Raw genomic sequence first — 11,706 nt, 5'->3', positions numbered from 1 at the left:
CTAGCTGGTCCATTGTTTATCTCGTCCTAGCCTACCCTCAAACAAAGGCCTATGAACTTGACATACGGTCACCCTCCTGAAGGGAATTTCTAGAATGTAGTTCAGGTGAAGGTGGGGACACACGAGGACCACGGATGCTGTCAACCAAAGGCTCTGCTCTCTCATCTGGAGAAAACAGAATCAGGAAGGGTGGCTTGGCCCTGGTGCACACATAGGAAGGATCCCAGAGGACGGGGAAACAGGACGGAACTGGCCAAATGGTCACTCTCCTGGTAGAACCCTGTCTCGGCCTCCCTGCCTCCCTTCGCCGCCACCACAGAAATCAGTCTTTAACAATGGATGGGCTTCAGACGATACCAATCCTCAGATCCACAGATCCTCACATCCTTAAGGCATCAGAAGAGGCAGTGAAGAGCAGCTGTACCCTCCCCGGAGAGGCCCTGAGCTCAGAAGCAGGCAGGAACCTCGAGCGAGCGTAAGTGAAAGCAACTGGAAACCGTGGATCTGCCAGAAACATTTCCAAGGTAAAGAAAGGGGGCTTGCGGGAGACCCGCAATCGGAAAAACACAGCACCATTTCATGTCAGCACCCCACTGGGCAGAGGGTGTTAACAAAACCAGGCTGAGTGTTACCTGAATCCAAAGAATGCTCCTATTTGCCCGGGCTTGTCATCCGTGGGCAGGTAATATGCCCGGTTACAGGCATTCATGTGCTTAATGTTGCGACTATTGTTAAGCTGAGCTATTTCCGTTTTTTTTTTTTTCTCACAGGGGCAAGGTTGCTACAGCCCTCTTGGCATAAATTGCAGTGTTTCTCTTCTTAGCTATTTCCTCAGGCAAAGGCCTCAGAGGTCTCCGCGGCATTTTCTGATAGCCAGCCCTCACGCTCTCTTGAAACCTGAGTAGATTTTTTCCCACAGGGTTTCTGGGTGACCTTGCCAAACCCAGTCACTCACTGTGGCTTGCCAGGACACTCGGTGGACATTAGGCAGTTTCCTCAAGTTGCTGGGCGACAGCTCCAAGTGGCTTCCACATAAGGAGGCGCAGAGGTTTGCAAGCTGACAGCTGGGAGGGAGCTGGCTGCAGGCCTGTCAATGCTGGCTCAGGAGGAAGTCGACCTTTTCCCCACCTCTCTGCGGGATCCATGTCATCTTTGGCCTCAGACCGTGGGATGGAAAGAGTCTGAGCCCAATTCTGAAACTCATCCCTCCACAAAACACAAGAAAAGAAATTTCCTTTCTTTCTTTCTTTTTTTTTTTTTTTTTTAAATTTTGAGACAAGGTCTTACTATGTAGTCCGGGGTAGCCACGAACTCAAAGCAATCCTCCTGCTCCTAGTGCTGGGATTACAGACGTGTGCTGAGGCAGGAAGACTATCCCAAGTCTGAGGCTAGCCTAGGCTACAGAATGAGTTTCGGGCTATCTTGGACTGCAGAGTGAACCCCTGTCTCAGGAAAATGAACAAGCAAACACCGTGTTTCTCTGCTTCTCCTCTACAATGAAAACAGAAATGACTGGGAATGAAGTGTAAGGCAGCCTGCCTGCCTCCCTGCCTCCCTGCCTCCCTGCCTCCCTGCCTCCCTGCCTCCCTGCCTCCCTGCCTCCCTGCCTCCCTGCCTCCCTGCCTCCCTGCCTCCCTGCCTCCCTCCCTCCTTGCCTGCCTGCCTGCCTCCCTCCCTCCCTGCCTGCCTGCCTTGCTGCCTGCTGCCTGCTGCCCGCTGCCCGCTGCCCGCTGCCTGCCTGCCTGCCTGCCTGCCTGCCTGCCTGCCGTTCCGAGCACCACACACACTGAACCTGAAGAAGCATGTCTACAACTGCAGCTCCCAGGATGTAGAGGCAGGAGAATCGGAAGTTCAAGGTCGTCCTTGGCTATAATTCAAGGTTATCCTGAGCTACATGAGATCCCATCCTTTCTTCTTCTTTTTTGAAGCTATATGGCTATATTTTATTATTAAATATTTACTCAGTGGGACAGATGAAGAAAGCAGTCTCTAGAATCCAGTCCCGGGGGGAGTCTGTGTATGGCCCCAAACAGAAATGGATGGAAGTTCTAGGTCAGCTGCTTGTGAGTTGAGCGATGTTATGCGACATCCCCGGCTGCTCTGGACCGATCTGGACCGATCTGGACGATGTGGAAGCAAACACGTGAGGTCTTCCTGTGGTTCCTGAGAGAACCAATCAGAAGCAGAGCTCTCTCGCCCCGCCACCTTGTCAGCTGAGTCCCTCATTCTTCCTGCCAAGGTTATCAGCCTCCGATGCCCTCCCCTGACAAGGTGCTCTGCGCTCAGACAGCTTGTTACCAAGCCTGTCCTGAGAGCAGGTCCCGAGAGGTAGAAGGCAAGAACTGACCTCTGGGATTTGCCCTTTGACCTCCACACGTGTGCTGCGGCACACTCATACCAAACACAACATACACAAGTAAATACATGTAATTTTTTATAAAAAGACCGTCACACTAACTGTATTTTTTTTTCTTGAGACAGGGTCTTATATAGCCTTGGCTTGCCTCAAACATGCTGTGTACCCAGTACTACCTTGAATTCTCATCCTCCTGCCTCCACCTCCTAAATGCTGGGATTACAGGTGTGTGCCAACCTGCCTTCTTTATGTAGTACTGGGATCCAATTCGGGGCTTCAAGCATGCTAGGCAAGCACTCTACAAATTGAGCTGTATCTCCAGTCCTCTGGCTGTAATTTAATTAAACGTTATCACGTCCATGAATTATGATTGCAAAGAAAAGTGTTGTTTTTTATGAAAAAAGTAACGGGAAGGCTGAGAAGACGCCTTGAGGCTCGGTTGTTAGGATAAATCACTGTCAGACCCGGAGAGCCTGAGACAAGACGAGGGCAGAGAAGCGCTGAAGGCTCTCCAGACTGTCCAGGTGCTCTGGGCACAAGCTTTCAAACCTTTGCTTCACCTCAAGGAATTCCAAACTAAAACGTTTGCTCAGGTGATGGATTGCAGATACGGCCTACAAAAATGGGTTTGGAATTCCAGTTAGGGGCTCGTCCTCCAAGATGGGACCTCAGTCTATCAGTAGATTGGCACTCATGAGTAAATTATAATGCAGACATGCTTTAGGGTGAGTATGGGGCTGGGCGAGCCTCCCCTTCAGCCCACAGGTATTGTATTGTATTTTCATGGTGCTATGGGTTGAGCCAAGGCCTCAAACACAACAGGCTAGAACCCTTCCATTCAGCCCCAGGCTGGCCTTGAACTTGCATTCCTCCGGCCTCTGCCTCTTGAGTGGCTGAGTGCCAGGCCTGCACCTTGAAGACTGGCTTCAGCCAGCTTTAACAGACCACTATGCTGGTTCTCTTCACGTTGGATGAAACGTTGTCACAGGACTTGGCACTCACTAAATGTTAGTTCCTTCTCCCGCCCACTCCCTGCACCTTGAAAGCTGGATTTAGTTTTAACACCAAAATGCCACCCGGTCCTTTGACATTTCACCAGTCAGTGCGCACTGCCGGGGTGTCTTCACCCGCCCCCACCAAACCAGTGCTACTTGCACAGCATTTACCGAACCTTGAAATGTTGAGGCCCCCACATTTCCATGGTGGAGATTTATAAGTACCTTGCCCCACGGCAGCAGAATACGGGCCAGAGAAAGGCATGGAGCAGAGAGCTCACTCATGGTCACTCAGAGTTTATAAAGACAACAGCACGGACGGTCCACAGCATCCTAATGATGGTGAACTTTGTGAAGCAGAGATAATCTCCCAGCGCCCCTCAAATCTGGAGGAGCACAATCAGTTGTTCTTTTTCTACTTAGAGGGTCAAGGAGTAGAAGGAAGGAAGGTTAATTGATTTGCTTGAGTCCTCACTACCGGTTAATAGAAAAGACAGGGAGAGGCAAGTGTTTGCACGAGGGCCTTGGTCTTGGGTCTTTGGGGCTGACTCCTTCCCAAGAACTCAGGAGAGCTTTCTGGCCACGTGAATGCCTCTATGTTGGCGTACATTGCATGTGTGTGTGAGTGTACGTGTCAAGGCAAGCTGCATCCGAGCCCTTTGGCAAGATAAGCCCTGGAAACCACCCCATGTCGGGGACAGTTTGAGACTGAGGTAAAACTTGAGGCCTTCACAGCAGCTAGCCAAGGTATGAAGCCAGCAGCCTAACTGTATAAAACAACAGGACTCCTTGGTCTTACTGAACCCTCTAGGCTTCCGGGGTTCCTGAGCACTAGGTGTGGCTAAACCACCTATGTGGTTTGTGAGACACTTAGGGAGGTTGGATAGGAAATGGGTCTATAGATTGTCTTCTATCTGCTGGGTGTTGGCAGATCTACAAACGTCAGCTCACCCTAAGGCACTAATACAGCTGGCCACGGACATGCAAGAGTTATGAGATGCTATTGTCTCTCCAGGACCAACCTAGGAGCCTCGGGGACCAAAGCATCATAAAGACTCACCAGGAAAAGGCACCGTGCCCAAACACTGAGGAGACTCCATGGCACTGTTCAGGATAAGAATTTCTCCAGAGTAGGAGGGGAGGGATGGGTACCCACAGAAGGGATTGTGAATGTGGGCCAGATGGAAAGCAACACACTTGTTATTCTGTTTCCTGTGGCTGCCTGACATCAGTCCCTAGGTAGGACCAAAATCCCATCTGAGCCATCCATAACTCTGCCCAGGGCTTCCCGGACCCCTCTACACCATGAGTCCCTGATGTGGGATGGAGAGTAGGGGGTTACTAAGTATCAGACTCAGGGAGCTGCCACATGCAACCAGAAAGAACATAGCAGCTGTCCCTTGCTCTGGACCTGGCAGAGCGGGATATGGGATGAACGGTGTCTGTGTTTTTGTTTTCTAGTTGACTCTGGGCGCTCAGCAAGAAACCCCTCAGACATTGTGAGCTGCTGGCAGCTCAGGGTAGATTTAGGGTAACATGAGTAATGGTGACCACGTGCTCCAAAGACAACACTGGGCAGATGGGAATGCATCTACGGCTTGAGAGGACTTTGGTGGAATGAGAGCTCTGTCCTGCTGCTCAGGGCAGGGTCTTACAGTGTACCACGCAGGATTCATCTTAGCTTTTGGGCCTCGGCTCTCAGGACGATGGGGGGTAATTCCTTTGTGGTTCTCTAGAGAAGAGTGGCTGTGGGACTCAGTGCTAGACAGACAGTTCACCTCAAGATGGAGAGGTTATAGCAACTGGGCTAACGGTGTGGTATTCCCTAAAGGCACAGAGGTCAAGAGTCTAGGACACCATCCACATGCCATCTACCCAGAAGCCATCCCAGCAAAAAGTCTAAGGCTCCCCACTGGGCGGCCTTCTGCAACTTTTACTTCAGATGGATGAGGTGGCCATGTGAGTGCCTGGTTTCCATGGTCTGATGTCTAGCCACCTTCCCGCATAGGGAGCTACGAGGGGTTCTGTGCATGGCTCTGTGTGTGTGTGTGTGTGTGTGTGTGTGTGCATGTGGTGTGTGTGTGCAAGTGTGCATGTGCGCATGTGCATGTGTGTTCTGATCTGCCCCACAGTATCAGCAGCACCGGGGGGCGAGCCAGGTGATGTCCTGTTTGTAGCTAATGAACAGGAGGGAAGGCTGGCTAATTAAGACTCATTCGTGTCCGTCTCCTAAGAAGCAAGTGGCCGAGCGGCTGGCATGGAAAACAATTAACCCCACTTGAGTTCAGAACCTGATGGAGTCGAGAGCTCATTTCCCTTCTGGAGCCACTAATTAATGATTCCCTTCCTTCCCCACCCTGGCTCCCTGTTCGGCTTCTCTAGCTGGCAGCCTCACTTGTCATTCAGCACCGCTCCTGGCTGGCAGCGCAAAGGCAGACTTGGACGCCTATCAGAGGGAGCGACCACTATGCCCCGGGACGCTGACATCTGTTTCTGTTCAGTTGCTTCTGTTGCTCAGAAGCGTATCACAGCCTGATGAATGTGAGGAGCTATCCTGAGAGATGCCAGCCAGCAACCCAGAGGCACTGAAAATAGAAATGACGATGGCTTTTGCTCGGCAGGGTGAGGCATGTGGGTTTTAATGAGAAAACCCAGAACGCGCTGGGTAGATGAGGGGCCGCTGCCTGCGTGTGCGTGGACCTCAGGACCAGAGACAATGCCGGAGGCTCGTAATTATCTTCGCCAGCAGCTGCCTTGAGCTGACCTGGCTGTTTGCAAACACAGTCGTCTTTATTTGTGCTATTTCCAAATTGCAGCTCGGTTTCCCGTGCGCCTTTCTTTCTGTGTCTGTGGTGATGGCCTTGAAATTCCTCTCGGGTTAGTTTGACAATACAGCTTACAGGGGTCCTGTCAGGGCCTCCCAGGGAAGCCGCAGGCCCCGGGGACCAGAGGGACAGGGGACCCGGAGACCACTGCATAAGACCAAGGAGCAAGCAGACAGAGGGCTCAGCACTTGTACATGTTCAGAGGGAAATGCTCTGCTAGCTAGACCGATCGGGACACAGGTTGTAAGAGTGAGCAGAGGCCAAGCAAGAAGGAATTAAAAAATGTTGAGGTGTGTGTGTGTGTGTGTGTGTGTGTGTGTGTGTGTGTGTGGTTGATTAGATACAGGTTGTCAGGTAGGTGAATGGGTAAACAGACACGCAGATATGAGGATGAATTGATGAGAGGAATTTTGGGATGAACAAGAGACTCCATCCATCATTCATTCATGTATTGAAGAATTTGCCCATGATCCTCCAGAAGAGTTTGGAAGAGAGGACCATTAAGTTTGAAAAACGAGGAGGTACAGGCCATCAGAATGAGTCCCCCATTTGGGGACACAGATAGGACACTCAAGTTTACCATGTTTCAGTTCAGTTAACACGCATTAGGCCCTGACCATTGGACACTTTGAAGATGAGATGTGAGGGAGAGTGTGTGGGTGTGCACCTGTGAAGGCCGCAGTCAGTTCTCTCCTTCCACCTTGTTACTGTCCCTACTGCCCCTCCACTTGTATGTGGGTTCTGGGGATCTGTATCAGGTTGTCAGGTTCACCTGTGTGCCAACCCAAGCAGGGAGCCTGGTCCTGTGGACTATTTTATTTTAGGTCTTCTAGGGAGGACCATGACCTCAGTGCTGCCACAGACTGCACTATTGATGTAACCATAATTTCAATGCTTTGTTCATCATCCTTTCTCTCGCACTGGATAGTTCCACTTAAGCATGACAAGCCTGTTGTTTGCAGATTCTTCTTTTTCTAGGTTTTTTAAAAATACCACCACAGATGGCAGTTACCAAGAAGTTGTGATGACCAAGATTTCTGTTTATCTTATAACTAATATACTGACTTTGGGTGGTGTAATGGCTATTCCTGGTTGACAACCTGACTATATCTGGAATGAACTTCAATCCAGAGTTGGAAGGCTCACCTGTGATCTAGATCTTGAGGCTGGAAGACAAGTTTCTGACCTGGATCTTGGCATGGAGATCTTGAGGCACAGTGGCTATAAAAAGCTTATACCATCACCCTCAGAACCAATGTCGTCCATATTCCTACTACGATGGCCCACGAAACCCCATTTATAGTATTCCACTGCCTTCCAAAGTCCCTAAATCCACATTCTTCCAAACAAAAGCATGGTCAGGCCTATTGCAGCAATACTCCACTCCTGGAGCCAACTTCTGTCTTAGTTAGGGTTTTATTGCTGTAAACAGACACCATGACCAAGGCAACTCTTATAAGAAGAACATTTAATTGGCACTGGCTTACAGGGTCAGAGGTTCAGTCCATTATCATCAAGGCAGGAACATGGCAGCATCCAGGCAGGCATGGCACGAGAGGAGCTGAGAGTTCTACATCTTCATCCAAAGGAAGCCAAGGAGCAGACTGACTCTTCCCAACTGAGTGAAGCTTCAAAGAACACCCCCACAGTGACATACTTCCTCAAACAAGGCCACACCTCCTAACAGTACCACTCCCTATGGGCCAAGCATATTCAAACCATCACAACGTGTGGTGCATATAATGTGGCAGTGAAAATTCTACTTAATATTCAATAAGAACCAGGCTGGGAGACATAGGAATACTATCTCAACAACAAAGGAGGGTTCTATTCATTTATTTGGTTGGTTGGTTTTTTGGGAGAAAAGAGAGAACAGAAAGTACATTACCATGGTGAGATAAACTGAGTAACTGCCAGTCTTGTAACTGAGAATGTGGTGAAGCACACCTGTCATCCAAGTACTTAGGAAAGAGAGAGGACAACCGAGGGTTCAATGCCAGCCTTAGCTACAGGAGACCCAGTGTTTAAATGTTTAAGATAAAATAAGGAGAATGTAAGACCTGGATAGATGTTAGGTGTTTTCTTTCTCCTTTAAAAAACAGAGACTTAATATATAACCCTGGTTAGCCTGAGCTCACCACGTAGATCGGCTTGCCTCAAATTCAGAGATCCTCCTGTCTCTGCTTCTTGAGTACTGGGATTAAAGCCTGTGCCATCACACCCAGCTCCCAGTTTTTAATAAATAAAACAATACCATCCAAAGGTCTGGTTCATAGCTAGAGCATTCTGCTGTCATCATCATGCCTGTTAGACTAGCATGTCTGGGGGGTAAGACAAGAATCTTGGGGATGCCTCAGCTCACTAGCCTTCACTACTACAGTTAGCTTAGGGTCGAGAGAGGACAGTGTCTTCCCCCTCTCACCGTAGAAGCCACCCCACAGAAGTCGGGGAAGGCAACTCTAGCACTGATGATGAAAGGCAATAGCTAGAAGGTTTCTCCTTAAGTCTACAAACAATGTCTTCCGTGGATCTTCCTGATGATGATCGCCAAAAGGAGGCAAAACGTCAGGTTTCTAATCTGAGCCTTTAATGGGCAGGATTGGTCTCTATGATAGAACTGGGAAATAACCCAGTGATACCCTTAGACCAGGCAAACTAGCCTGGTCTAAGTAATCATCAGACATGGAATGCATTCCTTTTAAAGCAGACTGATTCTTCCTTTGGTCTCTGCTGAGTCCATGTGTTACAGAACTATTACTTCATCTGTATGGCTGAGTCCATGTGTGTACAGAACTATTAGTTCATCTGTATGGCTGAGTCCATGTGTTACAGAACTATTAGTTCATCTGTAGGGCTGAGTCCATGTGTTACAGAACTATTAGTTCATCTGTAGGGCTGAGTCCATGTGTGTTACAGAACTATTAGTTCATCTGTATGGCTGAGTCCATGTGTGTGCAGAACTATTAGTTCATCTGTATGGCTGAGTCCATATATTACAGAACTATTAGTTCATCTGTATGGCTGAGTCCATGTGTGTTACAGAACTATTAGTTCATCTGTATGGCTGAGTCCATGTGTTACAGAACTATTAGTTCATCTGTATGGCTGAGTCCATGTGTGTGCAGAACTATTAGTTCATCTGTATGGCTGAGTCCATGTGTGTACAGAACTATTACTTCATCTGTATGGCTGAGTCCATGTGTGTACAGAACTATTAGTTCATCTGTATGGCTGAGTCCATGTGTTACAGAACTATTAGTTCATCTGTATGGCTGAGTCCATGTGTTACAGAACTATTAGTTCATCTGTATGGCTGAGTCCATGTGTTACAGAACTATTAGTTCATCTGTATGGCTGAGTCCATGTGTGTGCAGAACTATTAGTTCATCTGTATGGCTGAGTCCATGTGTTACAGAACTATTAGTTCATCTGTATGGCTGAGTCCATGTGTTACAGAACTATTAGTTCATCTGTATGGCTGAGTCCATGTGTGTGCAGAACTATTAGTTCATCTGTATGGCTGAGTCCATGTGTTACAGAACTATTAGTTCATCTGTATGGCTGAGTCCATGTGTTACAGAACTATTAGTTCATCTGTATGGCTGAGTCTATGTGTTACAGAACTATTAGTTCATCTGTATGGCTGAGTCCATGTGTGTGCAGAACTATTAGTTCATCTGTATGGCTGAGTCCATGTGTTACAGAACTATTAGTTCATCTGTATGGCTGAGTCCATGTGTTACAGAACTATTAGTTCATCTGTATGGCTGAGTCCATGTGTGTGCAGAACTATTAGTTCATCTGTATGGCTGAGTCCATGTGTGTTACAGAACTATTAGTTCATCTGTATGGCTGAGTCCATGTGTGTGCAGAACTATTAGTTCATCTGTATGGCTGAGTCCGTGTGTTACAGAACTATTAGTTCATCTGTATGGCTGAGTCCGTGTGTTACAGAACTATTAGTTCATCTGTATGGCTGAGTCCATGTGTTACAGAACTATTAGTTCATCTGTATGGCTGAGTCCATGTGTGTGCAGAACTATTAGTTCATCTGTATGGCTGAGTCCATGTGTGTGCAGAACTATTAGTTCATCTGTATGGCTGAGTCCATGTGTGTGCAGAACTATTAGTTCATCTGTATGGCTGAGTCCATGTGTTACAGAACTATTAGTTCATCTGTATGGCTGAGTCCATGTGTGTGCAGAAGTATTAGTTCATCTGTATGGCTGAGTCCGTGTGTTACAGAACTATTAGTTCATCTGTATGGCTGAGTCCGTGTGTTACAGAACTATTAGTTCATCTGTATGGCTGAGTCCATGTGTTACAGAACTATTAGTTCATCTGTATGGCTGAGTCCATGTGTGTGCAGAACTATTAGTTCATCTGTATGGCTGAGTCCATGTGTGTGTAGAACTATTAGTTCATCTGTATGATATCTTTTCACTTTCCTGACACAGATAATGAAAACAACAAAAATACACTTAACAGGATTTTAGTTGTGATCTCAAGTTATTTCTGTAAGGCTGGGGGTTTTATTTCTTTTTCTTTCTTTCTTTCTTTCTTTCTTTCTTTCTTTTTTTTTTTTTTTACTTAAGCAGTCTTTGATGAAAGCTGTGCATGAGATTTTACTCCTGCATCTTCTCGATAGTTCCTTCCTTGTATTTGCCCTTCTCCCTTCCTACTTGCCGGGACTTGGCTTTCTTCTTCAGGATCTTCTTGCGGTCCTAGTCCAGCTTTAGCCTGGTGATACCCACCTTGCTGGAGTGGATGCCCACATGGACAGTTGCGCCATTAGCCTTCTCTCGCTGGACTCGCTCACTGTCGATGACGTATTTCTTCCCGTGCACTTGGACCACTTTGCCAATCTGCTAGCCTTTGTGGTGTCCTCGAACAACCTGAACTTCATCGTCCTTTCGAATGGGCATAGACCGAACATTATACTTCTGTCTCAGTTCTTTGGAAAGCGGAGAAGACATGATCTTCCTCGGAACGTGAGAGAGAAGTGCACTGAAATGCCGTCTGCGGTTCTTGCTTTGGTCAGAAGTCACGAAGGGACTGAATTTCATTTTGGTGGCTGCGATGCAGCGATGGCCGCAAAAGGAGAGAGGGGGTTTTTATTTCTTAAGAAGCTGAGGTAGATGCTATTTGGTCAAGCCAAAGAACAAAGAAATAGCACAGAAAAATCAGACAGGATCTGGGAGGTGCATGCATTTAATCCCAGTACTCAGGAGCAGAAGCAGGCAGAGCTCTGTGAGTTTAAGGCTAACCAAGTCTACATAGTGAGCTCCAGAACAGCCAGAGCTACAGAGTGAGATGTCCGTCTGAAAACAAACAAAAACGACAGAGGCAGAGAGAGAGAGAGAGAGAGAGAGAGAGAGAGAGAGAGAGAGAGAGAGGAATCTAAGAGAATCAGGCAGGAAGCTCCATCTCTGCCAAGCACGCGGCCCTCCCATAGCTGTGGGAAGGCACCTGGGTGGGAGCTGGCCAGACAACATTAGCATTCTTGTCCTTCGGTTTGCAGGGCCTCATT

General features: G+C 48.0%; 1 pseudogene; it reads right to left on the bottom strand.

The window, feature by feature from the left end:
• Window positions 1-10,774: 10,774 nt before the first annotated feature.
• Window positions 10,775-11,286, bottom strand: LOC147999605 (large ribosomal subunit protein uL24 pseudogene; annotated as a pseudogene).
• Window positions 11,287-11,706: the final 420 nt, after the last annotated feature.

The sequence above is a fragment of the Rattus norvegicus genome, chromosome 19 (assembly GCF_021556685.1).
Source record: "Rattus norvegicus strain SHRSP/BbbUtx chromosome 19, alternate assembly SHRSP_T2T, whole genome shotgun sequence".
NCBI classification, from domain to species: Eukaryota; Metazoa; Chordata; class Mammalia; order Rodentia; family Muridae; genus Rattus; species Rattus norvegicus.
Note: the sequence above shows the minus strand (reverse complement) of the source record. Positions and strands in the feature narration are given on the sequence as shown.